The sequence below is a fragment of the Schistocerca nitens genome, chromosome 5 (genome assembly GCF_023898315.1).
Source record: "Schistocerca nitens isolate TAMUIC-IGC-003100 chromosome 5, iqSchNite1.1, whole genome shotgun sequence".
Lineage (NCBI taxonomy): Eukaryota > Metazoa > Arthropoda > Insecta > Orthoptera > Acrididae > Schistocerca > Schistocerca nitens.
This window is the reverse complement of record NC_064618.1, coordinates 649446392-649469025: the sequence shown is the minus strand read 5'-3', so window position 1 is coordinate 649469025 and position 22634 is coordinate 649446392.

Genomic DNA, 22634 nt, shown 5'->3' with positions numbered 1-22634 from the left:
ACTTTCAGTTACAACACGCTACCGACAATTCGAATTCAGTACCCATTCCCCAGTTCCAACATGCATTCAAAGTAATTGCAAAGTTTATTTTTTTATAAGAACGTTATATTATGTACATATACAGAGAAACTAATGATTACAATTTAATAAAAATGGGATGATTTATTCAAGAGAAAGATCTTTACAAATTGAACACGTCAATAAGACGCTGCTCCACATCTGACCCCTAGGAAAACAGTTATTTCCCTTGGCACTGATTGACAGAGTTATTGGATCTCATTCTGAAAGACAAAGTGCCAAATTAGCTCCAATGGGCGCTTCAGCTCTTCAAAATACCGGGCTGGTTGGATAGCCCTTTCCATAATGCTTCTGTGTTCTCACTTGGGGCGAGATTCGGAGACCTTGCTAGCCACAATATGGTTTGACAAGCACGAAGCCAAACAGTAGAAACTCTCGCAGTGTGCGGGCGGGCACTATATTGCTGAAATGTAGACCCAGGATTGCTTGCCATGAAGAGCAATAAAACGAACCGTAGAATATACGTACCCATGTGCTGTAAGAATGTTGCGGATAAAGGACAAGAGTGTCCTACTGGCAAAGAAACGGCACTCCCGACCATCATTCTGGTCTGTCGGGCTGAACGGCGTGTGACAGTCGGTTTAGTATCCTACGGCTGTTCGCGACGCCTTCGAATACGTCTCCGCTGGTCATTGTGTCTCAGTTCGATACGGGACTTATCACTGAAGACTATTCTACTGCTGTCAATGGGTTTCCAGGCCGAATGTGCTGGACACCAACGCAAACGGGCATGCTGGTATACAGAGGTTAACGGTAGGCGGCACAAACGGCACCGTGCGCTCATCCCTCTTCCTGTGAGCCTTTTATTAGTGGTCCTTGTCGCTAGTGAAGCACCAGCCGGACATCGGATCCATGAAAAAGATGAATACTTGTCTATAAGTGCCTCTTTGACGATTGATCCTTGCGTTCTGTTATCTCTCAAGATCGATCGCTTCTTTCTTGACGGTCTATTCTGCCCTGGTTCACCCATTCATGCTAACATCGTAGAAGAGTGATATCACTCTTACTCAAATGTCGACCGATTCACCGACCACTCCAACTGGCCTCTAGGAGCTCAGTTACACGTCCTCTCTCAGATTATCGGTGCATATTGTTGACGCGACTGTCTGCGTGTACTTACTTTCCAATCGAGTATATGGAAAGAAATTCATAATTATGCCCTTGTATCGACGTATCCTTGCCTCTCCGCGATGAAATTGCACTGCAGTGTCACATGATGATTCATCGGCCACCGATGTTTACAGTTTTTCTTTTTCTGTTTATAGCTGTATGAGTATAAACTTGTGATAAATTTGCAGAACTGATTCGTGGTGCAGCGTTTTTCCGCCCCCGTTTACACAAAAATATCAGCGCCACGTCATATGCTGTGGTCAACATACTGAAGTCGAGTAGCCAGGTTTGTTTGCGACAAAATAATGTCTCCATAGTTCCGTCACTAGGTCTTTCAATAAGAGTACCATACTCTAGGGGCAAACACTAGAAAACAGCCGTTGTGCATTACAGAGTGGGTTACTGTAAGAATTCTAAGAGTATATGTTCCAAGAAGAGTGGGACAACACAGCACTTTCTCACATACACGTCTCCAGGTAGCCAGTGACGTTTGAGCGGAGGTTTAATGAGAATCATTCTTTCCATGCGTCTCCTAGAGTTATAAACAGCAAAATACTTTCCTTAGTCGGAGGAGGATATCTCTGGTACCTCTCCTCCCATATGAGGAATGCGAAGAATGGTAGTCGGTAAGCCCGCGGATCAGCTCCAGTTTCTCGGATTTTCACGTTGTGATCATTTCTCGAGATGTATGTAGGTGGAAGTAATATGTCACCCAGACTCGTCACGAAAATTACTCCCTTGTGGTTTCGAAACTAAATCTCTCCCTGATGTGCAACGCCTCCCCTGCAGCCTGTGCCACTGGAGCTTGTTTAGCATTTCTGTGTGGTTCTCGAGCTGACGTAACAGATACGTGACGAAACGTCTCGCCCTTGTATTAATCTGACATGGTATGGGTCCCAGGCTGATAAATAATGTGCAAGAAACGGTTGAAAAAATGTGTTGTAAGCCATTTCTTTCGCAGAGGATTCTTTAAGTGAATCTCAGCCTGGCATCTGATTTCCCTACAGTTTGTTTTATGTGGTCACTCTACTTTAGGTCCTTCTGGATGGTTACCCCCAGGTATTTCACAGTAGTTGCCGCCAACACTAATTTTTCACCAATAGTGTAATCTTATAATAGTGGATATTTATGCTCACTACATCACATTCGTTTATGTACAGGGTCACCTACTATTCTTAGTAGCAATAGTCGATCATCTGCAAGTGTTTCTACGAACTGTTAGCGTCTTCTGATGAGGCAACTTTTTTTAAACAACCAAAACTTCTGTGAACAGCCTTATGGAGCTACCAACGTTATCCACTATACCTAAGCGTGTCAGCAGTATAAGCGCATACCTGTTTATATTCATATCTTAATATATACCCACTTACGTGCGTTTGGTTTTTTTCTCTGTGTCTAAACAGTCCTTCCACGAACACGTCGTATAATTCACTTTCTGATGTTTTCTGTACTATGGAAACTGCATCACTAAGTACGCTATGCCTAACCATTTTCCGTCCACTCGACCACACCACAAAACCCGACCTGCTGCCCACGGGAAATAAGTGTTAATGGATAGCTCTTGCCACATGTACATGGATGTACTTACAAACTTAAATATAAGTTATCTCTAACAGCTATAATTATTAGTTTGCAACTGATGTAAATTTTTCATGAGCCTTGTTCCGTGCATTATCCTCAGTCACCAATAAAAGTGTCTGCACTTATGCCCCTAACAACTCAATATATATTCGCATACAGAAACCGTAATGGTCCAATGACACTTCCTTAGGATACTCCTCGAGTTACCTTCACATTTCTCGCTTTTTATCCGTTAAGAGCTGCGTGTTGAGTTCTGTCTAAGAGGCAGAGTTTAAACCAGTCACAAATGTTGTTTGGTACATAGTAAGTTCTGAATTGACTCACTGACGTTGAGAAACAGTATCGGATTCGTTCCTGAAATGAAGAAACCCTGTATTAAACTGTACGTCGACGTCTGCAGCGCACTGAATCTCTCTAAATATGACAGCGAGCTGAGTTTTCAAGACTGGAATACATAATGACTTTAAAGAGAAGATTTTCATCCTGCTGCATCGTTATAAAATATGAGCAAAAAGATGTTTCTGTATTCTACAACAAATTGGTGTCAGTGATATAGGCCTGTAACTTTGTGAATCTTCCCTATGATCCTTCTGGAGAACCGATTTGTCCTGCGCTTTTTTCCAGTCTCCAGATACCCATTTGGGAAAAAAACAGGGAGGGTAGGATATGTTAGTACTACCAGACGCTTCCTTTGCCACACACTGTATGATGGTTCGTATGATGGTTCACTGAATATCTATTTACTGTTCCACAGATAGCAAATAAATCATATAAAATAATATCCACTGTGATGCTATAAGGCTAAATCCTAATGAGCCGTAGGTTGCTTCAGGCATTTCCCCTGACAAATCGGAGACCAAGTTTCCGTTCTGGAAGGACGACTTCTGATGTGAAGGAGGGAAAGAGAGGGGTGGAGGCGGGTACTTCTCTTCCTCTCCCCCACAGACCATTAACCTGTCGCACCGACGAGAAATTCAGCGAGTGGCTTTATTCCGCTCTGTTAGTCCACTGTTCCACTTTTTGAAGAAACCGTGGCTCCCACACTGCAAAGCGAGATATTCTGCAAAACTTTGCTCCTTGCCTGACATAACAGAACCTTAGTACTGTCGAAACATTCCGTCAACAATCTGATAGTAGATTTTTATTTTTTAGTAAAAGGGAAGGAGACTTTATTACGTGTTACAACTAAGGCGCCTGTGACACATTAGAGGACATATTGTCCGTTAGGAGCAGGTCTACGTCTACATCTACGCTCCTCGAGAACATTACGGTGGCCGCTGTCATTTCGTGAGGTATACAGGGTGAGTCACCTAACGTTACCGCTGGATATATTTCGTAAACCACATCAAATACTGACGAATCGATTCCACAGACCGAACGTGAGGAGAGGGGCTAGTGTAATTGGTTAATACAAACCATAAAAATATGCACGGAAGTATGTTTTTTAAAACAAACCTACGTTTTTTTTTAAATGGAACCCCGTTAGTTTTGTTAGCACATCTGAACATATAAACAAATACGTAATCAGTGCCGTTTGTTGCATTGTAAAATGTTAATTACATCCGGAGATATTGTAACCTAAAATTGACGCTTGGGTACCACTCCTCCGCTGTTCGATCGTGTGTATCGGAGAGCACCGAATTACGTAGGGATCCAAAGGGAACGGTGATGGACCTTAGGTACAGAAGAGACTGGAACAACACATTACGTCCACATGCTAACACCTTTTTATTGGTCCTTTTCACTGACGCACATGTACATTACCATGAGGGGTGAGGTACACGTACACACGTGGTTTCCGTTTTCAATTACGGAGTGGAATAGAGTGTGTCCCGACATGTCAGGCCAATAGATGTTCAATGTGGTGGCCATCATTTGCTGCACACAATTGCAATCTCTGGCGTAATGAATGTCGTACACGTCGCAGTACATCTGGTGTAATGTCGCCGCAGGCTGCCACAATACGTTCTTTCATATCCTCTGGCGTTGTAGGCACATCACGGTACACATTCTCCTTTAACGTACCCCACAGAAAGAAGTCCAGAGGTGTAAGATCAGGAGAACGGGCTGGCCAATTTATGCGTTCTCCACGTCCTATGAAACGCCCGTCGAACGTGTACCTCACCCCTCATGGTAATGTACATGTGCGTCAGTGAAAAAGACCAACAAAAAGGTGTTAGCATGTGAACGTAATGTGCTGTTCCAGTCTCTTCTGTACCTAAGGTCCATCACCGTTCCCTTTGGATCCTTACGTAATTCGGTGCTCTCCGATACGATCGAACAGCGGAGGAGTGGTACTCAAGCGTCAACTTTAGGTTACAATATCTCCGGATGTAATTAACATTTTACAATGCAACAAACGGTACTGATTATGTATTTGTTTATATGTTCAGATGTGCTAACAAAACTATGGGGTTCCATTTAAAAAAACATATGTTTGTGTTAAAAACATACTTCCGTGCATTTTTTTATGGTTTGTATTAACCAATTACACTAGCCCCTCTCCTCACGTTCGGTCTTTGGAATCGATTCGTCAGTATTTGATGTGGTTCACGAAATATATCCAGCGGTAATGTTAGGTGACTCACCCTGTATATGCAGGGAATTAAAATGTTGCCTTACTCTTATTCGGACGTACGCCCTCGGAATTTCACCAAGCGCTCTTCCCTCTATATATATCGTTTCTCTTGCAGCGACTGCCACTGCTGTATGTTGAGCATACTCGTAACGCTCTTGTGCGGACTAGACAATCCCGTGACTAAATGTGCCGCCGTTCGTAGGATCGTCACCATTTCTTCTGATGTTCCTGACTGGTATGGCTACGAGACTGATGAAGAATATTCAATGATTGGTCGAACAAGTGTTTTGTAGACCATATCTTTCGTGGAATAATTCCATTCGCTTAAGATTCCTGCATTGAATTTCAGCCAAGCATCTGCTATTATTACAGTTGACATTCCACCTTAGGTCGCTCTGCACGGTGACTCCAACGTATTTTATGGCAGTTACTGGTTTCAGTGAGTTTTTAGCAACAACGTAATCGAAGAGCAGGACATATATTCGCCTATTTACGCGCAATATGTTACGTTTATTTACGTTCAGGATCAACTGCCAGTCCGTGTGCCAGTCATCAGTCCTCCGCAGCTATTCCTACATTCCGCTACAACAATCTTCGTCTACCACAACCTTTCTGTTGCTAATCACAGCAGAAACTGCAGAGAGGCTCATGGAGCTCCCGAAGGATTGCAGTAGCAGAAGATCGTTGTAGTCGAATGTAGGAACAGCTGTGGAGGATTAATCACTGCAAATACAATCATATTCAGGAAATAAAGGACGTTTGTATTCACAGGACATGTACGTTAGTACCTTCTGTAGAAATGATCAGCAGCTGAACCACGTTGGCCCGCGGATTCAAGGTCAACATCGATATCGCGGCACAACATCATCTACCGGCAAAATGTTGCTGCTGCTCTTGTTGTCGCTATAAACCGAAGGTAATGTATCAGTGTGACTCGAGAAGACGTGCAGGATGCCTCGCAGACATATACACGAACCGTACCGTCAAATCAGTGAGTTAGAAAGAGGGTGCATAATTGACATGAGAGAGAAAAATGGCTCTGAGCACTATGGGACTTAACTGCTAAGGCCATAGTCCCCTAGAACTTAGAACTACTTAAACCTAACTAACGTAAGGGCATCACACACATCTATGCCCGAGGCAGGATTCGAACCTGCGACCGTAGCGGTCGCGCGGTTCCAGACTGTAGCGCCTAGAACCGCTCGGCCACTTCGGCCGGCACCATGAGAGAAAATGATGCATCCACCCGGGAGATGGTGCTCGCATGGGACGAAGTTTTTCGGCAGTCCAACGGGTGTGTGCAGTATGGTTCACGGAAGGCCATAGAATACGACGAGATCGGTCAGGTTACACCACCAATACCACACATCCCCCCTCCCCCTTCCCCGAGAAGATCGACACCTCATCCAAATGGTACTGCAGAACAAATCTCCGTCCTTCTCGCCTGATCGCACAGTTGTGTATGACGAAAATACTAGCGGGACTGACGAACTTGTCAACAGCTAAACTAAGCTCCATCTGAACAGGCTTCGGAAGGCTCAACAGTATGGACCGATCGCCGTGTCGTCCTCTGCGGACTGGCGTCATCAGCTGCGGATATCGAAGGACGCAAGGTCAGCACACATCTCTTCAGATCGTTATCATTTTATGTGAGCCGCTACCATTCGGTCAACTAGCTAATCAGTTGCCTTCAAGAAGCTCAGTGTATCCCAGTAGGTCACCAGCACGTTGGCGGCCCAAAAAGTCAGGCATCCAAGTGCCAAACTCACCCGACTTTGCTTAAGTTCGTTGATCAGAAGGGAACGAGTGTAATCACGGCCATTGATACCTTGTTGAGTATGGTAACAAAATTGTGCGTGCAAGGCTTCGGTTCGCCATTCCCGAATTTGGTTAAAATGTGTCTCAGATGTCAACTCTCGCTAACATTATTGCAGGGAGGCTAGGGATTTCAACAAATGGCTCTGAGCACTATGGGACTCAACTGCTGAGGTCATAAGTCCCCTAGAACGTAGAACTACTTAAACCTAACTAACCTAAGGACAACACACACATCCATGCCCGAGGCAGGATTCGAACCTGCGACCGTAGCGGTCGCGCGGTTCCAGACTGTAGCGCCAGAACCGCACGGCCACCAGCGGCCGGCCGGATTTCAACACAAAATGAAGCTATTGAGAATAACGCATATGAATACTGTGACATCGTTTCTTTGCTGTGAAACACTTGCGAAACTCCGAAGTTCAGTACAAAAGAACAGGCGCGTTCTGATTACCAAAGAACTCATTCTCCAACGAATAATACGCGACACCATTCTGAACTGAAAGAAGGAAAGAGTCAGACATTTGGACTGGGAAATTTTTCAGCGTCTTCCCTACAACTACATCTACATGATTACTCTGCAATTCACATTTAAGTGCTTGGTAGAGGGTTCATCGAACCACAATCATACTATCTCTCTACCATTCCACTCCCGAACAGCGCGCGGGAAAAACGAACACATGAACCTTTCTGTTCGAGCTCTGATTTCTTTTATTTTATTTTGATGATCATCCCTACCTATGTAGGTTGGACTCAAATATTTTCGCATTCGGAAGAGAAAGTTGGTGACTGAAATTTCGTAAATAGATCTCGCCGCGACGAAAAACGTCTTTGCTTTAATGACTTCCATCCCAACTCGCGTATCATATCTGCCACACTCTCTCCCCTATTACGTGATAATACAAAACGAGCTGCCCTTTTTTGCACCCTTTCGATGTCCTCCGTCAATCCCACCTGGTAAGGATCTCACACCGCGCAGCAATATTCTGACAGAGGACGAACGAGTGTAGTGTAAGCTGTCTCTTTAGTGGACTTGTTGCATCTTCTAAGTGTCCTGCCAATGAAACGCAACCTTCGGTTCGCCTTCCCCACAATATTATCTATGTGGTCTTTCCAACTGAAGTTGTTCCAGACTAGGCAGCAAGCGACTGCATATGTTCTCTAAGATGAAAGCCTGGCACTTCACGAATGATGGCGAGCTCAAGCATGCTATCAACAACTGACTGAAGCACCAGGCGGCAAGAGTCTCGGATGACGACGTAAAGAAACAGAGGCATGGAATGACAAAAGTCTGAATTTTGGTGTAGACTATGCGCTGCAATACTTTCTATATGTAAGAGAAGATTGTATATAAAAATTATTCATTCCTTTTTTTCTTTTCCAGTACCTGGTCGAGGTTAATTTGTGAATAGCCTTCATAAAGCCGGGGTTGACTTACAAAAACTCGGTTTTTACTCCATATTCTAAGTTTAGCTCAAAAGCATGCGACTGAACCGCCGAATCCTTCCGTCAGTAAATGGGGTATGTTCTCAACTGACTCGGTTGTTTTAAACCCCTCCCCTGACGGAATGACCCGCTTCCTAATTCCGTATGTATATCACCAATACGGACTTGTAGCTGTCACGCCTTTGCGCTTACTGCTACGTTTCTTAACAGTAAATAGCTAGGTCCTAATGGTAAGAGGTAGTAGTGAATTCAAGTTGTTAATATTTCAATACAGCACAGCTGCCACAGTTCAGTTCACTTTTACTCCACTCCTACCCTCGCCATTGCACAACCTTAACTATGTGCTACTTGGACCTTGCTAAGCTTGCTTGTACCTTTTGACCATTACTCGTCAGTATTTACCTGATGATTAGCATACTCCTAACCGGACTATTTCCCAAAGAGCTGTGATGGTTGAACGGGTTCGATCCACGGCCTACAGTGCCCTACAGTTCACACGGTAACACTGCCTACCTGACCCATTTAACTTGGTGTGAGCTTATGTATCCAACCATCACTGCTAGCAGCAGTGGATAATCCTATCAGCACGGCGAGAGCAGCAGACATACCGTCGAATCCTTGTGAAAATACCTATAACTACGGTCGCCATCTTTGAAGGAGCAAAAGAATAAATCAATTTTTAGCTCATTTCAAAGTGAAACGGCTTGAGTTGAATTTAAACTGAATTTTGAATATTACTATTACTGATCATTTAAGGTGATTCTACAAAGCAAATACTCTTTCACTTTCTGTGTGTTGGCTTGGTAATTACTAGCAAGGCTATTTATGCAACTTGGGTTAACAAAATTGTATCCTTCAACTTTGTGTAATGATTTTGGATATTACTCTCTGAACAATTGATACAGAATTAATTAAGTGACGTTACTTGAAAGGTTACTCAGAAAAATTTAAGTTAACTATGAATAGACGACTCATTCTGGTGGGACCATTGCTCTTTTCAACATTCTTATACGCTATTCTACAACAAAAAGAATTGTAAATGAAAGAGGCGATGGTGGCCTCATTCTGATTTCACTATACTATGTTTGAGGTTACTACACTTTACGGGATTAGCCGAGCGGCCTAGGGCGCTGCAGTCATGGACTGTGCGGCTGGTCCCGGCGGAGGTTCGAGTCCTCCTTCGGGCATGGGTGTGTGTGTGTTTGTCCTTAGGATAATTTAGGTTAAGTAGTGTGTAAGCTTAGGGACTGATGACCTTAGCAGTTAAGTCCCATAAAATTTCACACACATTTGAACATTTACACTTTACAATGAACAACATGCGTCGTGATTTTACTCATTACTATATTCTGTCCTCTGTACTTGCATAAAAGAAAACTGGTATTCTCCTTTTACATTTCTACAAAGTTCGAATTAACAATTACAAGCAGTCATGCCTTGGGTAGACGTGTCGGTGCTGGTAGTGAGATGTATGTGGCTAACGCAGCTCTTCACGCCTCATGCCCTTAATGGCGGCTGGAACTACGAGCCGTAGCACTCGTATAAGCTACTGCACGTCTGCCATAAAATCTGGGCGCAGGAACTCTTACAATCAGCCCCAGTGGCTTAGAGGCGGCTTCGATAACCATTCGTCGCGTTTTACTCCACAAACGGCGACGATATTCGCCTCTTCGCCGTTGCACAATCACTTTTGCGTGAGCACAGTTACACACGTCCGATCACGTCAACACTCCCCAGTCCATTCTATTGTTCAGTCCCTGTGTCTCCAGCTACCACTAGCGACGCTCGTATAACCAAGAGTGGTGGCCTTCCCCTACCACATTCTTACCAAAATCATTTAGTGTTTAAGAAATTTTATATTTATTACCCTGGAGTTCATACCAGTCATAATAACTTACTACTAGCGCTTTACAACATTAAATTATACAGTAATAACTTATAATTAACAAGGAAAAGAATACATTTGAGTCCGAGAGCTTAGTGCATTGTCTGACAGGTAGCGCTAATTCCCGGTTTCACCAATAGATGGCATCAGGATGCACTCCCTGGCAGTCTTCCGCCAGCGCGCCCGTTTCCGACGCGCGGGCTCCAAATTACTGGCAGGCTACCACCATTTCAGTTCCGTTACAAGCAATTAACTCAAAAATGTTTCGATGCATTGTTGGCGAGAAAAAGAGTTTTTAAAGAAGATCAGGGACGTGGGTTGGAGACAAGGTCGTAGTTTATGATCATTCTAGTGCTGCTCTGACGTAAGAAGGTATCATTTAGTGACGTTAGGTTTGGTGGGCGTGGGACTGCTCTCTTAGACCAGTGACCAACAGCAGGGCCCTAGTAGGTTAAAAGCCCGAGGAGAAATGTAATTGTTCTGGAGATCCCACAGAGTGCTCCAGATTCACTGTTTTCTTTCTACTCCTCGCTGTCGCGGGGCCAGAGCCGGATTTAGTGCCCGGAAGGAAGCGAGAGGTCGGAGTTAGAGAGCTGCAGCATGGTCGGTGGGGGCGAGCGGGGCTAGGGAGGGGGGAGCCCTCCTTTTCCTTCCTGAGGAGGGGAGCGGGGTCTTTGTGCGACTGCAGCGGCTGGCAGACAGCGCCGCGTCTGGCCAGAGCGGCTGGAGATCAAAGGCGCCACTCATCAGGGCTCACCGGCGGCCGCCGCAAGTATGCAGCGCTGCCGGGACTGCAGCGGCGCTGCAAGGCCGCCACTGTCACAGGCGCGGACCACCTGACACCGACCGGGTGTGGCGTCAGCGATCGCGTGTTCAACACGGAACACTGAAAACACCAAATGGTATAAATACCGCGAAAGGCGGCTTTGTATGCGGTGATAAGCTATCTTCACTTTGCTCTTAACACTTCAGCGGACGAATTGTGCCAGAAAACAGAGATCTTATGTGATGTTTGCACTCTACTACACCACTATTGCAAGATGTACGACACAGGCGAAATACCTTCAGACTTCAAGAAGAATATAATAATTCCAATCCCAAAGAAAGCAGGTGTTGACAGATGTGAAAATTACCGAACTATCAGTTTAATAAGTCACGGATGCAAAATACTAACGCGAATTCTTTACAGACGAATGGAAAAACTGGTAGAAGCTGACCTCGGGGAAGATCAGTTTCGATTCCGTAGAAATGTGGGTACACGTGAGGCAATACTGACCCTACGACTTATCTTAGAAGAAAGATTAAGAAAAGGCAAACCTACGTTTCTAGCATTTGTAGACTTAGAGAAAGCTTTTGACAATGTTGACTGGAATAATCTCTTTAAAATTCTGAAGGTGGCAGGGGTAAAATACAGGGAGCGAAAGGCTATTTACAATTTGTACAGAAATCAGATGGCAGTTATAAGAGTCGAGGGGTATGAAAGGGAAGCAGTGGTTGGGAAGGGAGTGAGACAGGGTTGTAGCCTGTCCCTGATGTTATTCAATCTGTATATTGAGCAAGCAATAAAGGAAACAAACGAAAAGTTCGGAGTAGGTATTAAAATCCATGGAGAAGATATAAAAACTTTGAGGTTCGCCGATGACATTGGAATTCTGTCAGAGACAGCAAAGGACTTCGAAGAGCAGTTGAACGGAATGGACAGTGTCTTGAAAGAAGGGTATAAGATGAACATCAACAAAAGCAAAACGAGGATAATGGAATGTAGTCGAATTAAGTCGGGTGATGCTGAGGGAATTAGATTAGGATACGTTAAACTTAAAATAGCAGATGAGTTTTGCTATTTAGCGAGCAAACTTACTGATGATGGTCGAAGTAGAGAGGATATAAAATGTAGACTGGCAATGGCAAGGAAAGCGTTTCTGATGAAGAAAAATTTGTTAACATCGAGTATAGATTTAAATGTCAGGAAGTCGTTTCAGAAAGTATTTGTATGGAGTGTAGCAATGTATGGAAGTGAAACATGGACGATAAATAGTTTGGACAAGAAGAGAATAGAAGCTTTTGAAATGTGGTGCTACAGAAGAATGCTGAAGATTAGATGGGTAGACTACGTAACTAATGAGGAGGCATTGAATAGAATTGGGGAGAAGAGGTGCTTGTGGCACAACTTGACTAGAAGAAGGGATCGGTTGGTGGGACATGTTCTGTGACATCGAGGGATCACCAATTTATTATTGGAGGGCAGCGTGGAGGGTAAAAATCGTAGAGGGAGACCAAGAGATGAATACACTAAGCAGATTCAGAAGGATGTAGGCTGCAGTAGATACTGGGAGATGAAGAACCTTGCACAAGATAGAGTAGCATGGAGAGCTGCATCAAACCAGTCTCAGGACTGAAGATCACAACAACAACAACAACAACACTATTACACAGGGTATTACCGGAGTATATGTTTGTATTTTTTTTTATCTATTTACAGGTCTAGTTCAGTAGGACCAAATTGAGAAGCAAATCTTGAAGGTAATGGAGCGTGTCAGTACATGAAATTACAACATAAAAGTAATAACAGGTAGTGAGCGTGGGGTTGATCTGCTATTCTGTTATTCTGCGCAACGGATTAATTTGAGATGTACCCTTTACCCTGTGGCTCCTGCAATTTCCACCCCCACACTACTACAAAAGTCAGACAGACGCTCCTAACGTTCTAAAGAGAAATACCCGAAAAACTTTCAGCAATAAATATCTTCTGGAGTCGTCCGCTGTAAGGAAATGACACAAAAATTCACAAAATTTCTTACGTAACTAGTGAGATACTTGGGTACTGGAGTAGTGCTAGTTAGTGTAAGAAAAACATGAAACTAACGAAAATTATTTTTTATTTGCAAAAATTCTGAGAAATCACAATGACACTTTTCGTTATGAATTAAACAAGTTATATCCTGGTTATTTTCGGAATGTGACGTTACCTCTCAAGGATAGGATTCGCTAATGAAATTTCTATACAAAGTTTACGATTGTTATTGACTTGGCAGAATGGCTGAGAGGCACGCCTACTCCACTTGAATAATTATCCTTTAGAATGTTGCTAGGTACGGTCGAGGCTGTCGCGTGTGAAATGCAGTGAAGTGTACTGTTGTGGAGGAAATATGTGGCTCGTAATAGCTGTAGCGCACAATACCGTAAGCTGTGATGACTGTTGTCTGCGCCGCTCGCTGCTGACAAATAAGATAACTCTCGTTCTATCTGGATTGACCATCGCCAATCAAACTCTCCTTACGCCTTGATGAAGTCAAGGATTCCTATTCTCCCCTAGTCTAACTATTCGCTTGGTACACCGGTCAAATAACTAGACCATCGCGATGCCACTAAAAAATTCTCTCGCAGGCGTTAACTATATCTCTGTCCGTTCACACTGCACAATAAGTGTGTCGGCCTACACAGTGAACAACGCTTAATCGCAAGGACTCAATATAGAGACGAACTTCGATTCGCTCTCGATAGAGGTGCTCTCCCAGTGAAGTACTGAAGAGAGACTTGTTCCTCACTCCAAGAGCGACAAGGGAACGGCGCCTCTCCATGCCAGACGTGAAGGAGTATATCATTCGGTCTCTTCCATTACTCCTTCAGCGCAAGGCGTCAGAAATATCGTCTGCCAATCAGCATTGCTCTTCTAAAGCGGGAGAATGACGTTTCGTTTAAGGTGACCCATCCGGAAATATGTAGTATCGGGCCGGCCGGGGTGGCCTAGCGGTTCTATGCGCTATGGTCGCAGGTTCGAATCCTGCCTCGGGCATGGATGTGTGTGATGTCCTTAGGTTAGTTAGGTTTAAGTGGTTCTAAGTTCTAGGGGACTGATGACCTCAGATGTTAAGTCCCATAGTGCTCAGAGCCATTTGAACCATTTTTTTGTAGTATCGGCGTTTTGCATTTGCTGTCTCCTCAACGGGCGGCCAAGGTTGACTCGTCCTCTGAAGGGAGCAATGAAGGTCAGGAGACCATGACGTCTTACAAGGTAAAATAAAATATTTATGGACGCAAAAAAGTCAAGGCATAAGTTTAAGTAACGCTATCGATAATATAGACATCGGAATCAGCTTAATTTTTCAAGGAACTCTTCAACAGCATAGGACATACCCATGAGGAAATTCTTCATTTTAGATTTGAAAGTGCCTGGATTACTGCTAAGATTTTTAATTCTTGTGGTAGATTATTGAAAATGAATGGAGCAGTATACTGCACATCGTCCTGCACAAGAGTTAAGGAAGTGCGATCCAATGCAGATTAGATTTGAGCCTAGTATTAACTGAGCGGAAACTGGGCTAAAAATAAGTTATTTCAAGGTACTAATCCGTTCTATATCGGACTTCAAATAGCAGGTGATGAACCTGCGAAGAATGATGTAGTTCAAAGTGAAGTTAAATATGTAACATTTGTTGTTAGAAATAGAGTGTATATGACTTTTTGTAAAAGGAAGGGTACCGTTACGTTCTGAATAAAGCTTGTTGTTTACAGCTAATGTCTGCGTTGGAGTTTTTTTATGGCAACTGGGACCATATCAGAAATTACCCGGACGACCTGCGCCTCGCCTTCCTTGTTCCTACCAATCAAGAAAGGATTGATGAATTAGCTATTACTTTCTATGGAAACAAAATAAATTATTCAGCAGCTATTATTGTACTTGAAGAACTTTGGTATTATAAGCCAAATTTAAATGAGTTAATTGGGCAATTCAGGGATGCATATAGAGAACTACAATTACGATTAACTGAAATTGGAACAATCACGTAGATAATGTTGTGGGGGAACCAAATTAAATGTGACAAAAGGTCAGAACACACAGAAAGTGCGACAGGCTTACTAAAGAGACTGCTTACACTACGCTTCTTCGCTTTCTTCTGTAGTACTGCTGTACGGTGTGGGATCCGCATCAAATGAGACTGACGGTGAACTTCGAAAACTTTAAAGAAGGATATCTCGATTTGTATCATTGCAAAATAGGTGAAAGAGTGCCACGCCCATTATACGTTATTTATGGGGACGGCAGTCATTGACACAAACATGTTTTTCGTTGCGATAGGATCTCCTCTTGAAATTTTAATCACCAACTTTCTCCTCCGATTGTGAAAATATTCTGTTGCCACCCACCTATATGGGAAGAAATAATTACCATAATAGAATAGGAGAAATTAGAGCTCGCACACAAAGATATAAGTTTTCATTTTTCTCACGTGCTGTTCGAGAGTTGAACGGTAGAGAAGTAGCTTGAAGTTGGTTCGATGAACCCTCTGCCTGGCACTCAGCTGTAAGTTGTAGTTATGTAAATGTAAATGGTCTCTTTAGTTGGCAGGCCTGTAGATCGATTTAGTGAGGCCTCCCAAAAGAAAAAAAGATTACTCACTATTAAGAGATGAATCTCGCACCCTACGTATCGCTCCAGTAAAGACTGTGTAGACAAGATTAAACTATGTACAACGCTCAGAAAGGCGTTTAAGAGATAACTGCTCCCGTGCTCCAATCGCGATTGCAGCTGTAGGAAACTGTAACAATTGGTAGAACGTTAAGTAACTGTGCCAATCATTTGACAGCGGTATGACCGGTGTGTACGAAATTGTACATATTTAAAAGTTAAACGCATATGCAGCTGGATTAAAAATGTGCAGGACAGTGCATGTAGATCTGGCACTGATCAAGTAGGAATATGCAGGGCAGTTTATGATGAGGGGAACTACTGTTACTCGCGTGGATCATGTTGATATCGAGTGCTCAGCAAGTGCCCTATGGGGAGGACGCAATAAAGAATGCCCTTTGTGCCTAAGGTGCAGTATCAGTGCGGCGCAGTCCACGCCAGTAATGCGACAATCGTGGTAACCAGGCTGGACCTAAGTCTGTTACGCCGCAGCCAATTATCGTATTCCGATAGCCCTGCCAGTGATAGCCAGTACCGCCATCCGCTATCCGCGGCTCTTTCTCTGTTCCGCGAGGCCCAACGTATTTCACTGTCAGAAGGAGTAGGCGGTCGTCAGCTGCCTGGAATTACTTTCTGAGCCCGAGCATTCAGCCCCACTAATTATGCCCGGTATTAAAATATTAAGTGCCGCTCGTAAGCAGCAGGAAACAATGCCTCTTAGCTCGCTGTCTCTCGCACGCCGGGAACGCATTTTTCGCAATCAGAAATAATTGAAACGTGCATAATACATAATACATCGCTACAGTGCTGGCGAAGGGCAGTTAATAATATACAGCGCGGTTTGCGAGCAAATCCTTGATAACGGCACATAGAAAACAGGTACAACTGCCCAAAGAGGCAGACGAAATGCATCATCTGTGAAACGCAAAGAGGCTTACCGATCTGCATTAACATCAGTAGTTCCCAACCATTCTGAGGCCGTTACCTCTGAGTGCAATCAGTTACTAGCTAGTACCCTCGTTCTCCTTCCCCCCTGTTTTCTGTAACCCCCCCACCATCACCACATTGTCGCCAACTTCAGCACTTTACTAAGCCCTAGAATGAAAGACATTACTTGGAACACTTTTCATTTTTAAAATGATGAAATATGAATTACATTTCGTTTGTGTGTGTGTGTGTGTGCTACAATGAAGAACGACGAAGGAATTCCTTGTGCATCGCAAATGCTACCTACACTCCTTCTCAAAAAAGAAAGCTAACTATCCGCAGTAAAGGCACATAGTTGTTACGAAAGATGCTTCCCCGGCATTACTCCTCTTCATTGTGGCACTTCTTGACCTGCACGCTACAATTCCTCTTAATTTCAGATGTGTTCCCTATACTTACTGTCCGTACATCTACATCTACATGGATACTCTGCAAATCATATTTAAGTGCCTGGCAGAGGGTTTATCGAACCACCTTCAAAATTCTCTGTTATTCCGAACTCGTATAGCGCGCGGGAAGAACGAACACCTATATCTTTCCGTAGGAGCTCTGATTTCCCTTATTTTATCGTGGTGATCGTTTCTCCCTATATAGCTCGGTGTCAACAAAATATTTTCGCATTCGGAGGAGAAAGTTGGTGATTGGAATTACGTGAGAAGATTCCGTCGCAACCTAAAATCGCCTTTCTTTTAATGATGTCCAGCCCAAATCCTGTATCATTTCAGTGACTCTCTCTCATACTTCGCGGTAATACACTTCTATGTACTTTTTCGATGTTCTCCATCAGTCCTGCCTGGTAAGGATCCCACACCGCGCAGCATTATTCTAAAAGAGAACGGACAAGCGTAGTATAGGCAGCCTCCTGAGCAGATCTGCTACATTTTCTAAGTGTCCTGCCAATAAAACGCAGTCTTTGGTTAGCCTTCCCCAGAACATTTCTGTGTTTCTTCCAATTTAGGTTGTTCGTAATTGTAATTCCTAGGTATTTAGTTGAATTTACTGCCTTTATTTTTCACTGATTTATCGTGTAACCGAAGTTTAACGAATTACTTTTAGCACACATATGGATGACCTCACAGTTTTCGCACCTAAGGCGGCTGCTCAGATTGTCTCCCAAATCGTTTATATTGATAAGGAAGAGCAAAGGGCCTATGACACTACCTAGGGGAACGCCAGAAATCACTTCTGTTTTACTTGACGACTTCCCTTCAATTATTACGAACTGTGACCTCTCTGACAGCAAATCACAAATCCAGTCACATAACTGAGACGATATTCCATAAGCACGTAATTTCACTACTGTGTCAAAAGCCTTATGGAAATCCAGAAATACGGAATCGATCTGAAATCACTTGTCAGTTGCACTCAATACTTCATGCGAATAAAGAGCTAGTTGTTTTTCGCAAGAACTACGTTTTCAGAACGTATGTTGACTGTGTGACAATAGACCGTTTTCTTGGAGGTAACTCGTAATGTTCGAACACAATATATGTTCCAGAATCCTGCTGCGTATTTACGTTAATGATATTGGTCTATAATTGAGTTCAAATGGCTCTGAGCACTATGGTATTGGTCTATAATTGAGTGAATTACTCGTACTACCTTTCTTGAATATTAGTGTGATCTGTGCAACTTTCCAGTCTTTGGGTACGGATCTTTCGTCGAGCGAGCGGTAGTATATGACTTAAGTGTGGAGCTAATGCATCAGCATATTCTGAAAGGAATCTAATTGATGTGTAATCTGGTCTACGAGACTTGCTTTTATTATGTGATTTAAGTTGCTTCACCACTCCTAGGATATTTAGTTCTACGTTACTCATTTTGGTAGCTGTTCTTGATTAGAATTCTGGAATATTTACTTCGTCTTCTTTTGTGAAGGCATTTCGGAAGGCTGTGTTGAGTAATTCTGCTTTGGCAGCACTGTCTTCGATAGTATCTCCATTGCTATTGCGCAGAGAAGGCACTTCACATAAGTCCAGAATATCTTTGGATTATCTGCCAGGTTTCGAGACAATGTTTCGTTGTGAGAAGTGTTATAAGCATCCCGGATTGAAGTCCGCGTTAAATTTCGAGCTTCTGTAAAAGATGACCTATCTTGGGGATTTTGCGTCTGCTTAAATTTGGTATGTTTTGTGTCGTTGTTTCTGCAACAGTGTTCTGACCCGTTCTGTGTACCAAGCAGGATAAGCTCCGCCGTTTGTTAATTTATTTGGTATAAATCTCTCAAATCCTGCCGATACTATTTCTCTGAATTGAAGCCACATTTGGTCCACACTTATATTATTAATTTGGAAGGAGTGGAGATTCTCTCAGGAAGGCGTCAAATGAATTTTTATCTTCCGTTCTGAAAAGGTATATTTTTCATTTATTTTTAGAGGATTTGGGGGTTACAGTCTTCAGTCTCGCTACGTCAGCCCTGTGCTCATTAATCCCTGTATCGGTTTTGATGCTCGCTATTAACTCAGGATTATTTGTTGCTAAGAGGTCAAGTATGTTTTCACCACTGTTTACTATTCGCGTGGGCTCATGAACTAACTGCTAAAATTAATTTTCAGAGAATGCGTTTAGCGCAGTTTGGGGTGATGTTTTATGCGTACCTCCGGAATTAAACATGTATTTTCACCAACACATCGAGGGTAAATTGAAGTCACCATCAACTATAATCGTATGAGTCGGGTACGTGTTTGAAATCAAACTCAAGTTTTCTTTGAACCTTTCAGCAACTGTATCATCTGAATTCAAATGTCGGTAAAAGGAACCAATTACTATTTTATTCCGGTTGCCAACAATGACCTCTGTCCTTTTTAACTCACCGGAAGTAACTACTTGAATTTCGTGACAAGATAAAGTACTTCTAACAGCAGCAAACATGGCACCGCCAACCATGTTTAGCCAATCCTTTCGGATCACCGTTAAGTTTTTCGTAAAAATTTCGACTGAGCTTATATCAGAAATCAGCCAGCTTTCAGTGCCTATAACGATTTGAGCCTCAGTGCTTTCTATTCGAGCTTGGAGCTCTGATATTTTCCCAACACAGCTAAGACTATTAAAAGCTGTTATACCGATGGCTTCTGTATCTGTGTTCTTCCTGTGTTCAGCCTACACTCTTTGTGAATGAAGCCCTTTTGTATTTTCTCAAAAACCGCACAGTTCACGCCACAAAGCCCCTGCTACCTGTGTAGCCATCTCCTGTGAATAATGGACACCTGACCTATTCAGCGGAACCCGAAACCCAAACACCCTCTGGCGCAAGTCGAGGAATCTGCAGCCTACACGGTCGCAGAACCGTCTGAGCCTCTGATTCAGACCCTCCACTCAGCTCTGCACCAGCGGTCCACAATCGGTCCTGTCGACTACGCTGCAAATGGTTAGCTCTGCTTTCATCTTGCATGCAAGACTGGCAGCCGTTAACACTTCTGTTAGCCACTCGAAACCAGACAGAATCTCTTCTGATGGAAAGTTACCCACATCATTCGTACAAACGTGAGCAACCACCTGCAGTTGGCTGCACTCTGTGCTCTTCATGGCATCCGGGAGGATCTGTTCCACATCCGGAATGACTCCACCTGGTATTCACACGGAGTGCACATTGGTTTCCTTTCCCTTCTTCGCAGCAATGTCCCTAAGAGGCGCCATAACGCGCCTAACGTTGGAACTGCCAACTATCAATAATCCCACCGTCTGTGATTGTCCGGATCTTGCATGCTGAGAGATTTCCACTGAAACAGAACAGGCGACAGCATCTGGCTCAACGACAGTTTCAGCCACAGACAGCACCTGGAACCTGTTTGTCAGACGAACCGCGGAGGCCTTAAGTGCGGCCACCTGGAAGTCTTTCACCGCCTGCTACTCCCTGGGGCGACCTCCGGCTCGACCACTGGTGAGGGGCCAACTTCATTTTGAGCAGTAACTCGACCGGAGGACTCGGACGTGCTGGACGTCCGTTGGATCCCCACGGCCGACCCACAGCAATGGTGCCCATCCACAGCAGCCTCAAGCCATGTAACCGAAGTCATCACAGCCTGAAGCTGAGAGCGAAATGTCACTAATTTGTCTCGCATCCGTACACAACAATAGCAGCCTTTGTCAATACTAAAGGCCGTGGAAAAGTACACTATGCAGATAAACGAACTATCCGCACCTGCTGAGCAACTCTACTGTAGACCCTGATGAAAACGTAGGAACCGTGTCTAATAAATCAGATCAATACGCAGAGATTCACAAACCCTAACAACCGAAGCACTCAGGTGAAAGTAAATAGTTCACCACTGATTAGGAACTTGTAATGTGTCACAAAATCGGTTTACTTTCCGACACAAACGAAAACGCGAGAACTGTGGCTATTAGATATTGCATTAACACGCAGAAGCTCAAGAAGCAAAACTATTAAAGCACACAGATGATATAATAAAATTCGCTCCTATTTAGGAACTCGTAAAATTCACAGAATCGGTTACATCCCTGTTGCTGGTTGTGCTTCGGCCGGTTACTCTTGCACTCTTTACATCTTAACTCGTAGAAATCGGACGACTTCAGCCTGGAAATTCTTTGTGTGTATCCACTCTAATAATAATAATAATAGTATTAATAATTATAATAATAAGCACCATATTAGCCCTTATGTGGCTACTGCTGTGTCGTTCTGTCAAATGGTTCAAATGGCTCTGAGCACTATGCGACTTAACTTCTCAGGTCATCAGTCGCCTAGAACTTAGAACTAATTAAACCTAACTAACCAAAGTACATCACACACATCCATGCCCGAGGCAGGATTCGAACCTGCAACCGTAGCGGTCACGCGGTTCCAGACTGTAGCTCCTAGAACCACACGGCCACAGCGGGCGGCCGTCGTTCTGTCAATTAACTCGGCCGGCCGTTGTGGCCGGGCGGTTATAGACGCCTCAGTCCGGAACCCCACTGCTGCTACTGTTGCAGGTTCGAATCCTGCCTCGGGCATGAATGTGTGTGATGTCCTTAGGTTAGTTAGGTTTAAATAGTTCTAAGTCTAGGGGACTAATGACCTCAGATGTTAAGTCCCATAGTGCTTGCAGCCATTTGCATCAATTATTTCGTCTGTTTCTAAGCGAGTAATGAAGCATTTTTTGGGTAACTGCAGGTAATATTTACTACTTGGAGAAGATATTTTCTTGAGATACTTAGCATTTGTTACGTATATATCTCTTATTATCAGCTATGTACGGGACGAAACACAGCATACGTGTATAGTGGGTGGACTACGTGACGAACCGGTAAACTCCATCATATTAATGTTACTAATTGAGAAAATTAATTATTGGTAACTTCTGTTATCAGTAAAAGAGTATTACAGAATTATGGTCATAGTTATGATCATTTGAAAATAATTTTGATTAGCAACTGAAACAGAATTTGATCGATCCGTTTTTAGCCCTAAGAAAATTTCATTCTACCGCTCAAGGCATAATTACCCCCAGCTTAGGAACCACTGGTCTACATCATTTTCTGGAACAGGGTTGATTTTATTCAGGATTAGAATACACTCTTTTGGCTACAAAAGCCTATTTTTCAACATAGTCTCAGTTCAATGTGACAGCCTTACGCCAACTCGCTGGGAGGGCCTATATGCCCGCATCATTGCTGAATCTGTAACCTCCCCATCATCCACGTGTAACGTCGCGAGTCAATACGCGATAACCTTATTGCAGTAAGCTGCATTGCAGAACAGCCCATAGCATTGGAGCCATTGGCTGTGAAGGAGAATGCCAGTT